This window comes from Heterodontus francisci, chromosome 17 (assembly GCF_036365525.1).
Source record: "Heterodontus francisci isolate sHetFra1 chromosome 17, sHetFra1.hap1, whole genome shotgun sequence".
NCBI classification, from domain to species: domain Eukaryota; kingdom Metazoa; phylum Chordata; class Chondrichthyes; order Heterodontiformes; family Heterodontidae; genus Heterodontus; species Heterodontus francisci.
This window is the reverse complement of record NC_090387.1, coordinates 42,958,155-42,975,307: the sequence shown is the minus strand read 5'-3', so window position 1 is coordinate 42,975,307 and position 17,153 is coordinate 42,958,155. Positions and strand designations below refer to the sequence as shown.

Genomic DNA, 17,153 nt, shown 5'->3' with positions numbered 1-17,153 from the left:
TTGACTATGATGGATATTGATGTGGTCTGCATTTAAATGTTTACCAGGTACCCATTGTATCCCCCACATCTAACATATAGATCATCATTGTTAACAACCACATCGTCAAGTTAGTGTCAGTAAAAGATTATCATGTTACACTTGTGAGGCCAGTTCACTGTTCCACATGAGGTTGGCCACTAACATTAGGTTTGCCAATTCTTAACCGTGACAGTCCAGCTAATGGCATTATACAGCTTTGGGTTATGGGGACAAAAATTCAATATATATGATATCTGGAGCAGTATGGAGTCCTAGCAATCCATCAGAGATTAAATTCCAGTATATTTTGCAGTGAATATGTAACAAATGCAATTATTTTGTGTCTATATCGACATAAATTAGGCAAATGGAACACATGGTCATCAAATGAAAGCAGAAAGTGCTGGACATACTCAGCAGGTTTGGCAGCATCTGTGGAGACAGAAATAGAGTTAACAGGTTGGATTTTTCGCTCGGCGGATGGGAGCCATCCACCGACTGGAAAGCTAGTGGCGAGCCCACTTCCGCCCGGCTATTAATTGTTCTGAGGCGGGACTTCCACCTGCTTGAGGCAGGAAGTCCCGCTTAGTGGAGCAGCTGGCCAATCAGCGGGCCAGCAGCTCTTAGCCCCAGCAGTGCCACCGGGAATGGTGGTGACTGCTGGGACTGCAGCCCAGCTTCAAGAAGAAGACATCGGGGAGCCCCAGAACCAAGGCAAGTTCTTGTTGCCTCGCCGGGGGTGATTGGTCAGGCCCCGGCGAGGCAAGTGTGGTCAACTGGCGGGACAGGGGGCGTGTTGTGTGTTGGGGGTGGTTGGGACAGCGGGCGCGGCCCTCCGTTGGGCACAGGGTGCCCGATCATGAGGGCCCCCCACCCCCAGGCTGTCAGAGAGCCATCTGCTTTTGTCAGGCAGCTTTTCTTGGGTCTGGGCCACCTGCTTGCCAAGGGTAAAATCCCGTGGTGGCCACTTAAGGGCCTTGATTGCCCTGGGGTGGGCAGGCCGTTTTGCACCACTGCCACCCTGCATAAAGTGATGGCGGCAGCAGGAGCGGGTTGGTAAGGGCCCCCTCAGCCTCCCATTCCATTTTATGCCCCCGCCACTGCCACCTTCCCGCTCTTTGGGGGGAGGGCGTAAAATTCCGGCCAACATTTCAGTCTGTGAACCTGGTCATCTAAGTTAGCTGTGACACTTGTTGCCAAAGAACATTCTTCTACTTTCCATATACAAGTTGTGTCAGACATAAATTTGTTCTGTAAAGAAACAAGACTTCTATATAATCTATCATATATTTAACAATAATTTACAGTAACAACTTATATTTATATAGCACCTTTAATGTAATAAAACATCCCAAGGCGCTTTACAGGAGCATTATAAAACAAAATATGACATCAAGCCACAAAAGCAGATATTAGGTCAGATGACCAAAAGCTTGGTCAAAGAGGTAAGTTTTAAGCAGTATTTTAAAGAGGAAAGTGATGTGGAGAGGTGTAGGGAGGATATTCCAAAGCTTGGGGCATAGGCAACTGAAGGTGCAGCCACCAATGGTGGAGCGGTTAAAATCAGGGATGCACAAGAGGCCAGAATTAGAGGGTTGTGGGACTAGAGGAGATTACAGAGATAGGGAGGGGCAAGGCCATGGAAGGATTTGAAAACAAGGATGAGACATTGCTTGACCAGGAGCCAGTGTAGGTCAGTGAGCACAGGGGTGATAGGGGAATGGGAGGGTGCGAGTTAAGACATGGGCAGCAGAGTTTTGGATGACCTCTAATTATAAGCTTCCTCAATCTGCTCATCACTTTCCCCTGTGTTCCTACAATTTACATATAGAAATTATAAACCCTCAAATTTTTATACTTCAGCTACATGTTTTTCATTTTGGATTATTGTCTTCCCTGGACTCCTGCCCCCACTTCCAGGCCTCGTAGTGGGTGCAGCCCCTCCACACTCTCCACCATTGGGCTAAGGCCTGCCTATTCTCATTTCCACCTGGACCAACCCATTCTCTTCCCTGCTCATCTCCTGCCTCTCTGCACTTCTCCACTGTCAGGCCAGCCTTGCTGCCTCTATTTGCTAGCCCTGGTTTGTCTATCATTTTTCGGGCTTGTCATTCACATTTCCATATTGCTTCCATGCCTCCTCTCTGCTCTTCACTGGTAAAGCTGCACTACAGTTCTGTAAGTGTCAGTTTACTTGCAGTTGGAAAGGAGTCTTGGTGGCAGCATGAGAGTCAAGCAGGAAAGAGGAAGGGCAGGCTGATGGAGAGGGAAAGAGGTGGAGGTGTTGGGAGAGTTTTACTGTGGACAAGCTGAGGATTTACGAGCACCTGCCAAACTGCAGAAAAGCTTATCCAGCAACAGAAAAATAGGCCTCAGGGCCTTCCTAAGACCAATTAGGCCAATTCATTAACACCAAAGAATAAAATGCCATGGAAGGAAGAAAATGCAACAGGCTGGATTTTATAAGCTCGCCCCCGATATCAAAAATGGCGGTCCACCCGTGTGGACTGCACGTCACGGAGCCAGCGGCTCATTTAAATTGCTGGGGTGGACTGCACCCCTCCCCCACCCGCGAAGATGTGAAGGGAGCGGGCGGTCCGTCCCCATCAATGGCGTCAGGTGCCACTGCGCAGGAGCCAACACCATTTTTAAAGGGCTTTGAGGTCTTCCATTTAGTTTAAATATTTATAGAGGTAGTCATTTAAAATGGATTTTAAAAAATTAAATAAATGTTTCTAGCCCATCTCCCACCCCCACAATAACCATATAATTCACTGCTTGCCCTCTCCCCCTAACAAAATATTTACCTTGTGTACCTGCCCTTCACCCCCACAACGTTAATAAAATTTTAGCTTCACCCTTCTCACTATCTCCTACACCAACCACATCGGTTTGACCCTACTTCCCCCGCCCCCTCACTGAAATATTTACCTGCTCCTCCCTTCCAACCGGATGGAGATTCGAAGGCGCGGGTGTGCCGGTCACCAGCACCAATATCGGAGCAGGATGGACGGTGGGAGTGGGTAAGTGATTAATTCATTTATTTGCATTTTTTAAAACATGTAAATTATGCTCCTGTTGCCGAGTGGCGGGGGACCGCCACGAGGTGTCACCACCGCCGCCAATATCGAGCCAGGCCTTCCCAGCGTCGAAGCCCATGGTGGGCCTCTGCCAGAGGCATTTTCTGCACCCCCCCGCCACAACCCCCGACATCGGGGGGTCTGTAAAATCCAGCTCAATGTGTGAGATTTTGCAAAAGCCTTTTTAAAGTAATCTGAACCAAAGCAGATGTTATCCATTCAAATAAGAATACTTAACCTTCACTTTTTTTCGTTGCACTCCTCAGATGGATCAGTGAGTTAATGCACTACCTGGTGTGACTCTGGGTCCTCTTGTAGTTAAATACTTGACCTCTACCATCTAGAAGAAGAAGGGCAACAGGCACATGGGAACACCACCACCTGCAAGTTCCCTTCCAAGTCACACACCATCCTAACTTGTAACCATATCGCTGTTCCTTCACTGTCGCTGGGTAAAAATCCTGGAACTCCCTCCCTAACAGCACTGTGGGTGTACCTACACCACACGGACTGCTGCAGTTCAAGATGGCAGTTCATCACCACCTTCTCAAGAGCAATTGGGGTGGGCGATAAACCCTGGCCTTGCCAGCGACGCCCACATTCCATGATCACATTTTTTTTAAAAGACGAAGCTAGATAAATAGATGAAGAAGAAAATAATAGAAGGATATATTGACAGGGTGAGATGAAGTAACTTGACAGAATGCTCATGTGGAGCATAAACCCATCTGCATAGGCTGAATGGTCTGTTTCTGTGTTGTAACTTCTATGCAATTCTATGTAAGTTATTTTGCAGATAGAAAGGGCTGGATTTTAAGTTCCCAACATTTTGGGAACAGGTTGGAGGGTGATTCTGGTAACGTGTGGGAAAGGGCTGAACTAAGGGCAATGTGTCAGTCAGTGGCTTTTTAACCTAGCCACTTCATTAACATGTTAATTCCGGGTTTCTGGACTAATCCGCTTAAGAGGACATGATGATGCCCCGTCTGAGTCATTTTGTCTCTTGTATTTAAAGGGACACTCCAAACATGACTTTTGCTGGATTTTGCAGTTGGGAGCAGAACACACGAATTGACAGAATGGAGTGCACACTTCAAAGGCTGTGCCTTGCTTTAGTGCCATCCTGGATGTGTTAGTGGGACTATAGGGACCCACAGGGAGACACTGTTCCCTACTGATAGAGGAAGAAGCCTGCTGGTCAAACAAAGAAGGCATGACTGGAGGTTGCCCATGAGCTCAGTAGCAGGAGTGTGGTGCCTTGCTCATGTGTTCAATGTCAAAAACAGTCTAATGAGCTAAGCAGGGCAGGAAAGGTGAGTGCAGTGGCACATTCAACTACATCCTGATGTGCATAGCACCTCAAACCCCTCACTCTGCCTTCTGAGGCCTACACCAGCACATCACTCCTCACAACAAATTGACTTTCAGGTACACCTATCCCGCTCTGTCAATGCACTTCCTCACAACCCCATCTGTCCATCCATCACTGATACTCATCCTCATCTTTATGCAATGTCATGCCTGTACCTCATAATCACCTCAATAAATGCTCTCCATTTATCCATTCAACATATGCCATTACTTTCACTCATAGGTCTCTTCTTTCCCTCCTTGCAGGAGAACAGAGCACAGAACATGAGGGAGAGACAGAGAACTGGAGGTGGCCCTTCAGCCATCTATCAAATGGCACGCAGAGGAGGAGGTGCTGGATATCAGCAGAGTCTTGGCATACCTGGTCATTGGAGCTGGAAGATGGGAGTTTCCCAGCTACACACAACCACGTGGCAAATAACACTCACTCATGTTGACTTGATGTGAGCAGCAAGTGAAATATGACCATGTGCATAATGATCATTTCAAACATTCTTACCTCAACAGTTCTAATTCATGTCTTTCATCTCCAACAAAGCCTTCAAGCATCTTGCAGGATGTGGTCCAGGAGAATGAGAACAATTCCTCATCCAGACCATGCACTAGCTCAGATACTCACACTTTGGTAGGACTGGTAAGGCAGATATTTAGTTTTTCACTTGGTGACTCGCACATCACAAGTGAATAAGAGCAGATGGTGGATACCAGGACAGCAGCGGAGAGTACGTATCAGCAACTGCAGGATGCTCGAAGGTCTGCTCAGCTGGATACAGATGCTGTATCTTGGAGGCTATCGACAAGCAGGACAGTCTGGAGCAGCAGCAAAGAGTGATATACTGACAGATGTTCCAGCTGTATGGTGCATGCTTGCAGAGAGATTGGAGGAATCCATCTCAAGCATGAACGTCATGATGTTGCAGGCCTTTGTGATGTTTTCTTCATCCATGGAAAGAGTGAGCATGAAGCATCAACTGCTGCAATCACATGAGTGTATGCAGGTCCTCACCAATGCCTTGCACGCTATGAATGCCATCTGAAATAGGATGCATGAAACCCTAGCCTCGGCCGTTCATAACTTCACTGATCTGCAGCAGTGTTCTCCAGCTCACTGCTAGCAGGCAAGTACAGCTGGGCCATGAGAGGAATGATGAAACGGGACATTGAAGCGGTGGACTTGGCTCAAAGCACTTCCACTTCTCATCCATTACACCGCCCCACCTCACCATCCCCCCACCAAAACTCAATCAGCATTCTACATCCTGTCTCCTGTCCTGATGGCCAAATCTGCCCCTGCACAGGTGCAGGTGGAGCAACCTTTTCTCGAGTCCTCACAGGCTCCAAAACCCAGAGCACACCGACCCAGAGCATCTCACCAGGTGGAGCAGCGATATGAGCAGCCTGCCTCTACTTCTGCTGAAGCCACATGGATTACACCACATAGAAGTGCCAGAAAAAAAGAGTAAAGAGTTGTAATTTCACCTGGGTATGTACATGGATCTTTACACAATGTTAGATTGGAAAGTTTCTGTTTCTGTTCCTTTCCACCACTTTCCAATCTTACCTGTTTTTGATTGCTGGCTGTTGTGATGAATGGTAAGACATGAACTGATACCAAGCAACATGTGGCTGTCAGACTGGTAGAGCCTAACTGAACCTTGCAATAATGAGGGCTTCCCGGGCAACCCAGACAGCAATGTATGCCGCTTCTGGTGCATTGGCTGCATCGTGTTCTTCCTCTTCCTTGGAATCATCTGAAGAGACTCTGTGCTCTGTGCCTTGTTCCTCCCTACCTAACAGCACTGTGGGTATACCTATACCACACGAAATGCAGCAGTTGAAGAAGGCGGTTCACCACAACCTTCTCAACAGCAACTGGGGATGGACAATAAATGCTGGCCTTGCCAGTGATACCCACATCCCGTGAATGAATTAAAAAAAAGGACCAAACCTCGTTGCTGTGTAGAGCACAAACAATCTAGAAACCCTGCTGGTACTTGTCCAGATCTGTCCAAACACCTGAAGTGCATCTTCAGCATGCCAATGGCTTGCTCAAAGACAAGCTGGCTGTTATATGACTTTCATTGTATCTCTCCTGGCCCTTTTTGTTTAGGTTCCTCATGGGTGTCAGTTAGCCACGTTTTAAATGGCTATCCCTTGTCTCCAAGCAGCCAGCCATTAAGTCTGTTTCCAGGTGTGACGAGATCAGAGAGGGTGGACTGCCATAGGATAAAACCATCCTGGCAGCTGCCCGCAAAGCTCATGCACATCTGCATAAACATACTTTTGTGGTTTCAAACACGCTGTACATTGATAGAGTGGAAGCCCTTGTGGTTAATGAATGCTCCTGGGTGATCTGGGGTGCCTTAATTGCCACATGCATGCAGTCAATGGTGCCCTGCACTTGTGGGAAGTCAGTCAGAACTGCAAACCTGAGTGCCCCCTCATCCTGACTGGCATCATCAGTGGCAAAGTTGCCATAATTGCTGGTCCTGGCAAATAAACCATCGTCACTTGTCTTATGCATTTGTGGGCTGATGACTGCAAGATCCTGCAGATGTCTTCAGTAGAGCCCTGGAAAGACTCAGGGGCAAAGTAGTTGAGGCAATGGTGACTTTGACTGCCACTGGGAAAGTGTAGCCACCTGGTCTGCTGGTCATCAGGTCTCCTTCCAACAGCCAAATATCTGCCACAACCTGACACATGACCCTGAGCCTCTTGACATGCTGCTGTTGCATCATGTTGAGGAAGCTCATTATCTGCTCTTATACCCTATGTGCTGGGTATGGCATCCTGTGAGCTTCACCTCTCACCTGTGGAGTTGCAGGTCTATGAGGAGCAGGCTGGTGCTGTCCCTGCTCCTATTGGTGCTGTTACCACTCCTGCTCCTGCTGGTCATCTTAATGCTCATCTGAGGTCCAAAATAACACACTTCAAGTGGCATCTATGCTGATCTGAGAGATCAGAGCTCCAAAGTGGGAATCAGGTGCACAAACTTCCAAAGTTGTCAAAGTACCCTCCAAAGTTCTCTCAGCACTTTAACAAAGCCTTTCACACAAGCAGGCAAGAAAGCAGCTATAAAGTTACAGTACTTATTAATATATTTCCCAATCATGTCTTCAGCTGCCTTAATTGTTGCTGTGTTCTTGCCTTCCTTTCACTGGTGAGTTCCAGGGAGCCCAAAAAAACCCATGGACCTCTGGTTAAATTGCAAAAGCCATGTTAAATTTGCTGTAATTGACTGATCAGCATATTGAAATTGGCAACCCACCTCTCCTGAGGAGGTTGCGCGCATACATCCTAGCGCACTGCAGTTAAATGCAGAAGCTGGCTTCATGATGTGCTGCCAATTTTGCCGGTTTTAACCACCCACCCACTCCCAAACCCACATGCTCTTCCATGTTAAAATTCAGCCCTGTATACGACATGTGTGTGCGTCATAAAAAGACTATTCAATGTCTTAATAGGGTAGTTACAATCAATATGGTGACCTAGGTTCGGGTGGGCATTTTGATTAACACCTCATTTTTAGAGGGACAAACTTGGCTTACCACTGGTATGTCATTTAATGTTATGCATCTGCAGGGACAGCAATGGCTGACTGTAACTATGTTTTTATTATGGGGAGCGGGTCAGCAGTAATCACTACCTACTGCAGATTTTTATGGGATGAGCAGTGGCATTAAGAACTCGAAGCTGTCCTCAGCCAACTTCATTTTTATTTATTTTTGAAAATCCTTCCTTGAAAATGGCTGGAGTTTTCTTCACAAGCAGGATCCCAGCCGTGTCAAATAATGATAACTGAGCAGCTGATAACTGAGAGACTGATTTTTATTACAGGGCCAGATGTCCTTCTATTAGTGTTCTGCTGCTGCTGGTATTAATTTTTTCAGGCATTAAACACTTTGAATATTGCAGATGGCAAATTTAAATATTTAAATAATGGCCTCAGTGTTCTAGTTGTAAAAATGTTGGGACACCCTAGATTACTTCAACAAGTGCTAAAGCTGTATACCCACCAATGGGAATTTAGGTCTTGACATTGTTAAATTAATTTTACCCCAACAATTCCTTCCTCCTTTCTCCATTGACAGAGGAACCAGAACTGCAGACTCCTTAACGGTGCCAACAACTCCACTCCATGTTGGCACATTTACTGCCAGATAAAATAGCAAAATCAGCCTTTATGAGGTGTTTACGCTAGTGTGCAAGCCAAGAAAAAGTGACATTTGCCCAAAGAGAATAAGCTTAGTTCAAATGGCAGTGAAAGCTGGGATTTCAACCCTGTGTCTCTAAATAGGACCCGATGCTTTCTAATAAATCTAGGAGCTGCTAGGCATGCCAGTTTTAAGACATAACGCGTTGCATATGACATGAAGAAGAAAACCGTAGTTTCAATTAAACTCCAGTAAATCCATGTAAGTGTTGCCTACTATCGTATAATGTGTACCCTGGAGCCATTTACCTTATAGTTAACTTAGAATTTTGTTTGTGCCTCAAATGTTACTAAATAAATAAAATCTTGTGTAGTGCTTTATGGGTGAAATGTATATTATGTAAAAAAAAGTGATAGGAATCTGACAAAGTTATATCTTTGAAACTACTGTTGACAATACTTGCTGACAAATGCTTAAACTGTGACAAACCTCATTCACTATTTTAAGCCAGATATTAACCCATTTTTTTTACAATGGGGAGGTGGTGGCGTAGTGGTAATGTCACTAGACTCGTAATTCAGATGCCTAGGCTAATGCACTGGGGACGTGGGCTTGAATCCTATGATGGCAGATGGTCAAGTTTGAATTCAATTAATAAATCTGGAATTAAAAGATAGTCTAATGGTGACCATGAAACCATTGTCGATTGTTGTAAAAACCCATCTGGTTCACGAATGCCCTTTCGGGAAGGAATCCTGCCGTCCATACCTGGACCTTGCCTGGTCTGGTCGACATGTGACTCTGGACCCACAACAATGTGGTTGACTCTTAAATGCCCTCTGAAATGGCCTAGCAAGCCACTCAGTTGTATTAAGCCGCTACTAAGTATAAGAAAAGGAATGAAACTGGAAGGACCACACGGCATCGACCTAGCACTGGAAATGATAAGGGCAAACCCAGCCCTGTTCACCCTGCAAAGTCCTTCTTACTGACATCTGGGGACTTGTGCCAAAATTGGGGGAGCTGTCCCACAAGCTAGTCAAGCAATAGCCTGACATAGTCATACTCATGGAATCATACCTTACAGACAATGTCCTAGACACTGCCATCACCATCCCCGGGTATGTCCTGTCCCATCAGCAGGGCACAGACCAACCAGAGGTGCTGGCACAATGGTTTACAGTCGGGAAGGAGTTGCCCTGGAAGTCCTCAACATTGACTCTGGACCTCATGAAGTGTCATGGCATCAGGTCAAACATGGGAACGGAAACATCTTGCTGATTACCACCTACTGCCATCACCCCCCCCCCCCTCCCCACCCCCTTGGCCGATGAATCAGTGCTTCTCCATGTTGAACACCAATTGGAAGAAGCACTGAAGGTAGCAAGGGCACAAAATGTACTCTGGGTGGGGGACTTCAATGTCCATCACCAACAGTGGCTCGGTAGCACCACTACTAACCGAGCTGGCTGAGTCCTAAAGGACATAGCTGATAGACTGGGTCTGCGGCAGGTGAAAGGGTACCAACAAGTGGAAAAAACCTACTTGATCTTGTCCTCACCAATCTACCTGTCACAGGTGCATCTGTCCATGACAGTATTGGTAGGAGTGACCACCACACAGCCCTTGTGGAGATGAAGTCCGTTGAGGATACCCACCATCGTGTTGTGTGGCACTACCACCATGCTAAATGGGAAAGATTTCGAACAGATCTAGAAACTCAAAACTGGGCATCCATGAGGTGCTGTGGGCCATAAGCAGCAGCAGAATTGTACTCAATCACAATCTGTAACCTCATGGACCGGCATATCCCCCACTCTACCATTACCATCAAGCCGGGGGACCAACCCTGGTTCAATGAAGAGTGCAGGAGGGCATGCCTGGAGCAGAGCTAAAAATGAGGTGTCAACCTGATAAAGCTACAACCCAGGACTACTTGCATGCCAAACAGCAGAAGCAACAAGCGATTGACAGAGATAAGTGATCCCACAACCAACGGATCAGATCCATGGTCTGCAGTCCTGCCACATCCAGTCGTGAATGGTGGTGGACAATTAAACAACTAACAGGAGGAGGAGGCTCCACAAATATCCCCATCCTCAACGATGGTGAAGCCCAGCACATCAGTGCAAAAACAAGGCTGAAGCATTTGCATCCACCTTCAGCCAGAAGTGCCGAGTGGATGATCCATCTTAGCCCCCTCCTGAGATCCCCAGCATCAGAGATGCCAGTCTTCAGCCAGTCCAATTCACTCCGCGTGATATCAAGAAATGACTGAAGGCACTGGATACTGCAAAGGCTATGGGCCCCGACAACATTCCGGCAATAGTACTTACGACCTGTGCTCCAGAACTAGCTTCTCCCCCTGTCAAGTTGTTCCAGTACGGCTACAACACTGGCATCTACCTGGCAATGTGGAAAATTGCCCAGGTATGTCCTGTAAACAAAAAGCAGGACAAATCCAACCCAGCCATTACCACCCTATCAGTCTACTCTCGATCATTAGCAAAGTGATGGACGGGTCATGGACAGTGCTATCAAGCGACACTTACTCAGCAATAACCTGCCTACTGATGTTCAGTTTCGGTTCTGCTGGGGCCACTCAGCTCCTGACCTCATTACAGCCTTGGTTCAAACATGGACAAAAGAGCTGAACTCCAGAGGTGAGGTGAGAGTGACTGCCCTTGATATCAAAGCATTTGACTGAGTATGGCATCAAGGAACCGTGGCAAAACTGGAGTCAATGGGATTCAGGGGGGAAACTCTCCGCTGGTTTCATCAATGACCTTCCTTCAATCATTAGGTCAGAAGTAGGGATGTTTGCTGATGATTGCATAATGTTCAGCACCATTTGCGACTCCTCAGATACTGAAGCAGTCTGTGTAGAAATGCAACAAGATCTGGTCAACATCCAGGCTTGGGCTGATAAGTGGCAAGTAACATTTGTGCCACACAAATGCCAGGCAATGACCATCACAAACAAGAGAGAACCTAACCATCTCCGCGTAATGTTCAATGGCATTACCATCACTGAATCCCCCATTATCAACATCCTGGGGGTTACCATTGACTAGAAACTGAACTGTACCAGCCACATAAATACAGTGACTAGAAGAGTATGTCAGAGGCTAGGAATTCTGTGACGAGTAACTCACCTCCTGAGTCCCAAGTGCCTGTCCACCATCTACAAGGCACAAGTCAGGAGTGTGATGGAATACTCTCCACTTGCCTGGTTGGGTGCAGCTCCAACAATACTCAAGAAGCTTGAAACCATCCAGGACAAAGCAGCCCAATGATTGGCACCCCATCCACAACCTTCAACATTCACTCCCTTCACCACCGATGCACAGTGGCAGCAGTGTGTACCAGCTACAAGATGCACTGCAGCAACTCACCAAGGCTCGTTCGACAGCACCTTCCAAACAGGTGACCTCTACCACCTAGAAGAACAATGGCAGCAGGCACATGTGAACACCACCACCTGCAAGTTCCCTTCCAAGCCACACACCATACTGGCTTGGAACTATATTGCCATTCCTTCACTGTCGCTGGGTCAAATCCCTCCCTAACAACACTATGGGTGTACCTACAACCCAAGGACTGCAGCAGTTCAAGAAGGCAGCTCACCACACTTTCTTGAGGGCAATTCGGGATAGGTAATAAATGCTGGCTTTGCCAGCGATGCCCACATCTCATGAGCGAATAAAAAAAAAACTGAAGTGTTCATCTATAATGTCACCAAAGGCTAATTATGGGCTTGAACAATTTACTTAACAATATTTACAAGAGTAAAAACAATGTTTGGAGACATGGAACAACTAAACTAATGAGCTGTCAGTGACACAAATGAATGTAAGTAGCTGATGAAGGGGTTGGAACTTCTAAGTCCTCTTAAGTTTCCACAAATTCACAGTACTAACCAACTCACAGAAGAGATGCAAACAGAAAGTATGGGGCATGTGTGTGCTCTTATGTGAGGGAGGGGCTCTCTCGCTCTCTATCTTTCTATCTATTTAATTTCCCTGGTTTTAGTTCAGTGTCACAATGTGTTGAGTAAAGTGGAGCAGCCCTGAGATTATTTCAATTTGCCAAAAGGAAAAAAAATGAACTGAGGAAATATGTTAATATTAATTGCAGGGAGAAAATATTTCATGTGGTGCTCATTGTCTGCTGCTGGATGTGCTTTAGAAAAGTAGCATTTTAGTACATTTATAATGCAAGTCAGCAAGTTGTAGTGAAGGAGTACTTTATGAAGAGGGTTAAAGATTTCATGTGTAATCATTAAGCAACCTTGAGAAGAGAGCATAAGATGTAATTAATATTATGCATAACTAATTTTATGTGGTGGACCGTTAAATTTTTTAAAATGTAGTTTTATCATACTTGATCTTAAGTGGGCTCTCATACATTAGCTCTATTAGCAGAATAATTAACATATTAATTTTATAGCCTCCCTTTTTCTTTAGGGTGGCGTGCTTTGTGTCTCATTAACAATTCCTTTTCGTTCTGTTTTTATCTTTCACCACACCATCATAAGAGAATAACTGGTCATTTGCTGGGTGTGGGACCTTACTGTGCCCTCACTGGCAGCCACATTTGTTTACAAAATAACACTGACTGCGCTTCCAACCTAATTAATTGGCTGCAAAGCACTTGGGGATGTGGAAGATATGATATATGTAATTCACATTAATTTCTTTCTTACCCAAATATTTTCCCCACCCTGCACCGCTGACCCCACCTCATATCCTCTCACCATCACACATAATCTTCTTCCCAACATTCAATCCCTGAGCCAACAAACTGAAGACGCAGAGAAATATATCAGGAACAATTCCCAAAATAAAGCTCAACCAGTACAGTTAAAATTGTAGTGCTATCTCCAGCTATAGAAGACCCTGGATAAGACCTATCATTGAATCTAACTCAGTGTCTTCATGTTCCAGAGTGCCACAGCATTATGTTAGTGAGGTCCATGAGCTGCACCCCTCTATACTATAGCACTACAGCTTTCAACCATTTCATTATTTCCATTTTAATCTTTTTTCAACTGTAGCATCCTAGTATTTATTTTTACTCCCTTTTATTTCTATTTTATTATTTTGATGTGACTTTCTTTTGTGTATTTGATTTCCTTGTTTGTTATATCTACTTCTTTCTCCCCTTTATTTGTGCTCATTTTATTTCTTGCGATATTATTTTCCACCCATTTTCTCTCTCCTGTTCTCTTCCTCGAACGTACTGACTCATTGTTGAGGTAGGATTCCATGGATGCTGATCACCTGCTAAATCTTGACTGAGTGGCCATTTTGTCAGCTTGGCTCAGATGCCAGCACTGTTACCTCTGGAGCAGAAGTTTGAGGGTTCAAGTCCCACAGCTGGATTGGCACATCACAAAATCACAGAATCGTTACAGCATCTGTGCTAAACATTCCACAACAGTGCTGAGCGAATGCCACATTACTGGAGAGGCTGCCATTGAAATACGATATCAAACTGACGTCCGATCTGGTTGTTTAGTTGGATGCTAAAGACCGCATGGCATTATTTGAACAAGTTCAGGGAATCACCTGAGCAACACTCCTTCATCAGCCCAAACCACCAAAATAAGATTAATAGATCATTCATGTCTCGCTATCTGTGGCATGGTGCTGCCACAGAATGACTACTGTGTTTGCATACAAAACAGAAACCCCTGCACTCGAAAAATAAATACGTGAAGCATCTTCAGTTGTTTTGAAATAATAAATCACTACCACATATCAATAGAAATGTTATTATTAATCCATGAGCCTTGACAGGTGTTGTCAGCAGGTTATTTGCCCATGGAGCAGGATAGCTAATCCTGATGCTAACCTCACCTGACATCTAACCTCCCAACAGGGCTCACTGAACAGCAGTCAGAAGCAGGAATACTGACCAATGTAACCCACCCTTACTTTGAGTGCTGAAGTACTCCCACTGCAACCTGGCTGAGATCACATAACCCAGCATAGACCAAGTATCCCACCTGGGCCTTTCTGATCTGTATGGCATATTGATTCACTGGATGAACTCATCCAGCTATTGGGCATTTCACATTTCAGTCTTAAATCTGTCCTTGATATCACTCTAACTTTCTTAAATTTTCATAGAATCTCCATTTTAACTTATTTTTTTCCCATCTGTCTTTATCTTTGCCTTTTTGCCACTTGGTACCTGGTGTGTTTTTCTTCTATTGCTGCTTTGACTCTTGTGAGTAGGCATCAGCCTTAGTCTTGCTGGTTGAGGAAGAGTGATTATCATGGCGGAGTTCACCTAGAATTCTTGGCAAGAAAGGAACAGCAGAGATTTGGGCAGAATTTTGTTCTGCCCTTGGAAGTGGGCACAGCAATCGCCCCTCCACCACGCAGGAAGACACCCCCTGACCCTCACCAACCAACCCCCCCACCTCATCGCTAGAGCCTGACTGATTGGCCCCGGTGAACCCGGTCCCACGCACTTTTTCTGGGTCTCCAGACATCAGCCAGGATTTTATCCAGGTGACAGGGGTCTCAACGTCTGGAAAAAGCGACGTCGAGAACCCTACGTTACCTGTTCTGTGAGAGAGCTGATGAACCAAGTGCCAATTAGGCACTTAACTGGACAGCGTCAGGCCTTCCACAGGATCAAGGACCTCAGCGACTGAAGTCCTGTCCTTGAGAGCTGCCAGCCAATCAGAGGCTGGCAGCTCTTTCACTGAACAGCACAGCTGTGGAGGTGGTGGCTACTGCCAGTGGAGCACCCACCCAAGGCGTGGTGCTGGATCCAGGCCACAGGTAGGTCAGGACAGGAGGGGGCTCCAGGGGTGGGGAGAACGTGGGGGAGGGGGTGTAAGCGGGTCGGCAGCAAGGACAGGGGGTATGGCTCTCAGCGAGCCATCCTCTTTCCCGAAGCCGGGTCCCTCATTCTGGCACTAAATGCCTTTTAACAATGGTCCCCTCCACCCCCCCAGAGCTGGCAAGCACTCGACACGGTTTTTCCTGCCATGCTTCCTGTGCAGTGACAGGGCTGCCCGTCGCATGGCTAAGTATGACGGCAGGATGAGGCCCTTAATTGGACATTAATTGCCCAGCTAACGGCCTCAATTTGTGGCAGAGTGAGAAGGCCAGTCACAAGCTTTCCCACCCAGCACTTAATTTTGGCGGAGGTGGGAAGGTGGCGGGGTCCTCCCCCACACCACCATCTCACCCAATTGTATGCTCTCCCTGCCTCCAAACCCACCACAGGGGAGGGCATAAAACTGCACCCCCCCACCCTCCCCATCTTCATACTGTCAGGCGCATGCAGTATCGGCAGTCGCCACTGCTCCCATTGGCGCTGCTGGTACTGCAGACCTGCCAGCCTTCTGATTGGCCGGTAGCTCTGGAGGCAGGAGTTTGTCCCTTAAAGGGACAGCGTCCTCGACAGCTGGCAATTAATTGCCTACCTGTCGTTAAATGGCTTCAGGGACCTGATGGAGGGCTGAGGCAGTGTCTCCTCCTGCTTTCCGTTTCACTGCCAGGAAGCCATCACCATAATAAAATGCAGCCCAATAATTCCACAATAATAATGAATGTAATCCTGGACTGGAAATTTGGGGAATAGAAAACAGCATTGCTGTGCAGATAGGGCTTTTTTTAACCTGTAAATGAAGAGGTTCTGTGCAATGAAGGCACTTGAGAGGTCTGTGAGTGTGGGTTTGCCGATGACCACAAGTGATACTGCTCCATGATAAGCTGAGCCGTCCAGCTTAGGTGAACAGTTGAAACTCGTTCTTAGGAGGGAAAAGCTAGATGGAGGGACAGGCACCCTGTGGGACTGAAATCCATCATAATCTGTCTGGACAGCAGGTCTTCTCCTGCTGTTGCTGAACTATGTCCATACAGCATTGATCCATGTTAATGTTATATTAAAACTGCAATCTTTTACTGCATTTATCTGTTAGTGATTGGGTTCACCCTGCAGTTAAATAAAATTCATCTGTGCTTAATTTGCAATCATTTTCATTCTGTGGACTTAATGGCCGCATAAACTGAGACACATCTTAGTTTAAGTTTCAAATTAATGCCGACTAAGATGTGTGCTATGCATGTCAGTATAAACTTAGATTCAGAAACAAATTTCCCCATACTGGCTAACATGTTCCATCCTACTATTGGCAACCAGCTCCCTGCACCGCACCATCTGGCATATAGTGCTCCTAGTGATCTCCATCACTTTTCACTGCCTGTATAAAATCCCTACCAAAACAAAACAATATTAAATTAAAAAAATGTACGGATATGGTAAAAGTATTTTGCACAGGATCAAACACATTTTAACAAACATATATGTAATTGTTTAACAGCCTGGCATTACAAACAGGGCAGCTCCACTCAATCTACCCAGTGGATTTGAATACTGAGCCTGGATTATGGCACTGTGCTGCAGCATAAACAAAGCTGATGATATTATAAAATAATATAAGATAAAGAATTACCATAAAATATACAAAAGGCCCACCTGCCCTATCCCCATGAACCAAAAG

At 46.0% G+C, this 17,153-nt stretch overlaps 1 protein-coding gene across 15 annotated transcripts in view; it reads left to right on the top strand.

Annotated features, from left to right (window-relative positions):
• Nucleotides 1-17,153, top strand: part of znf536 (zinc finger protein 536) — a 599,157-nt gene that overhangs the window by 425,525 nt on the left and 156,479 nt on the right. The gene's annotated exons all lie outside the window — the stretch shown is intronic.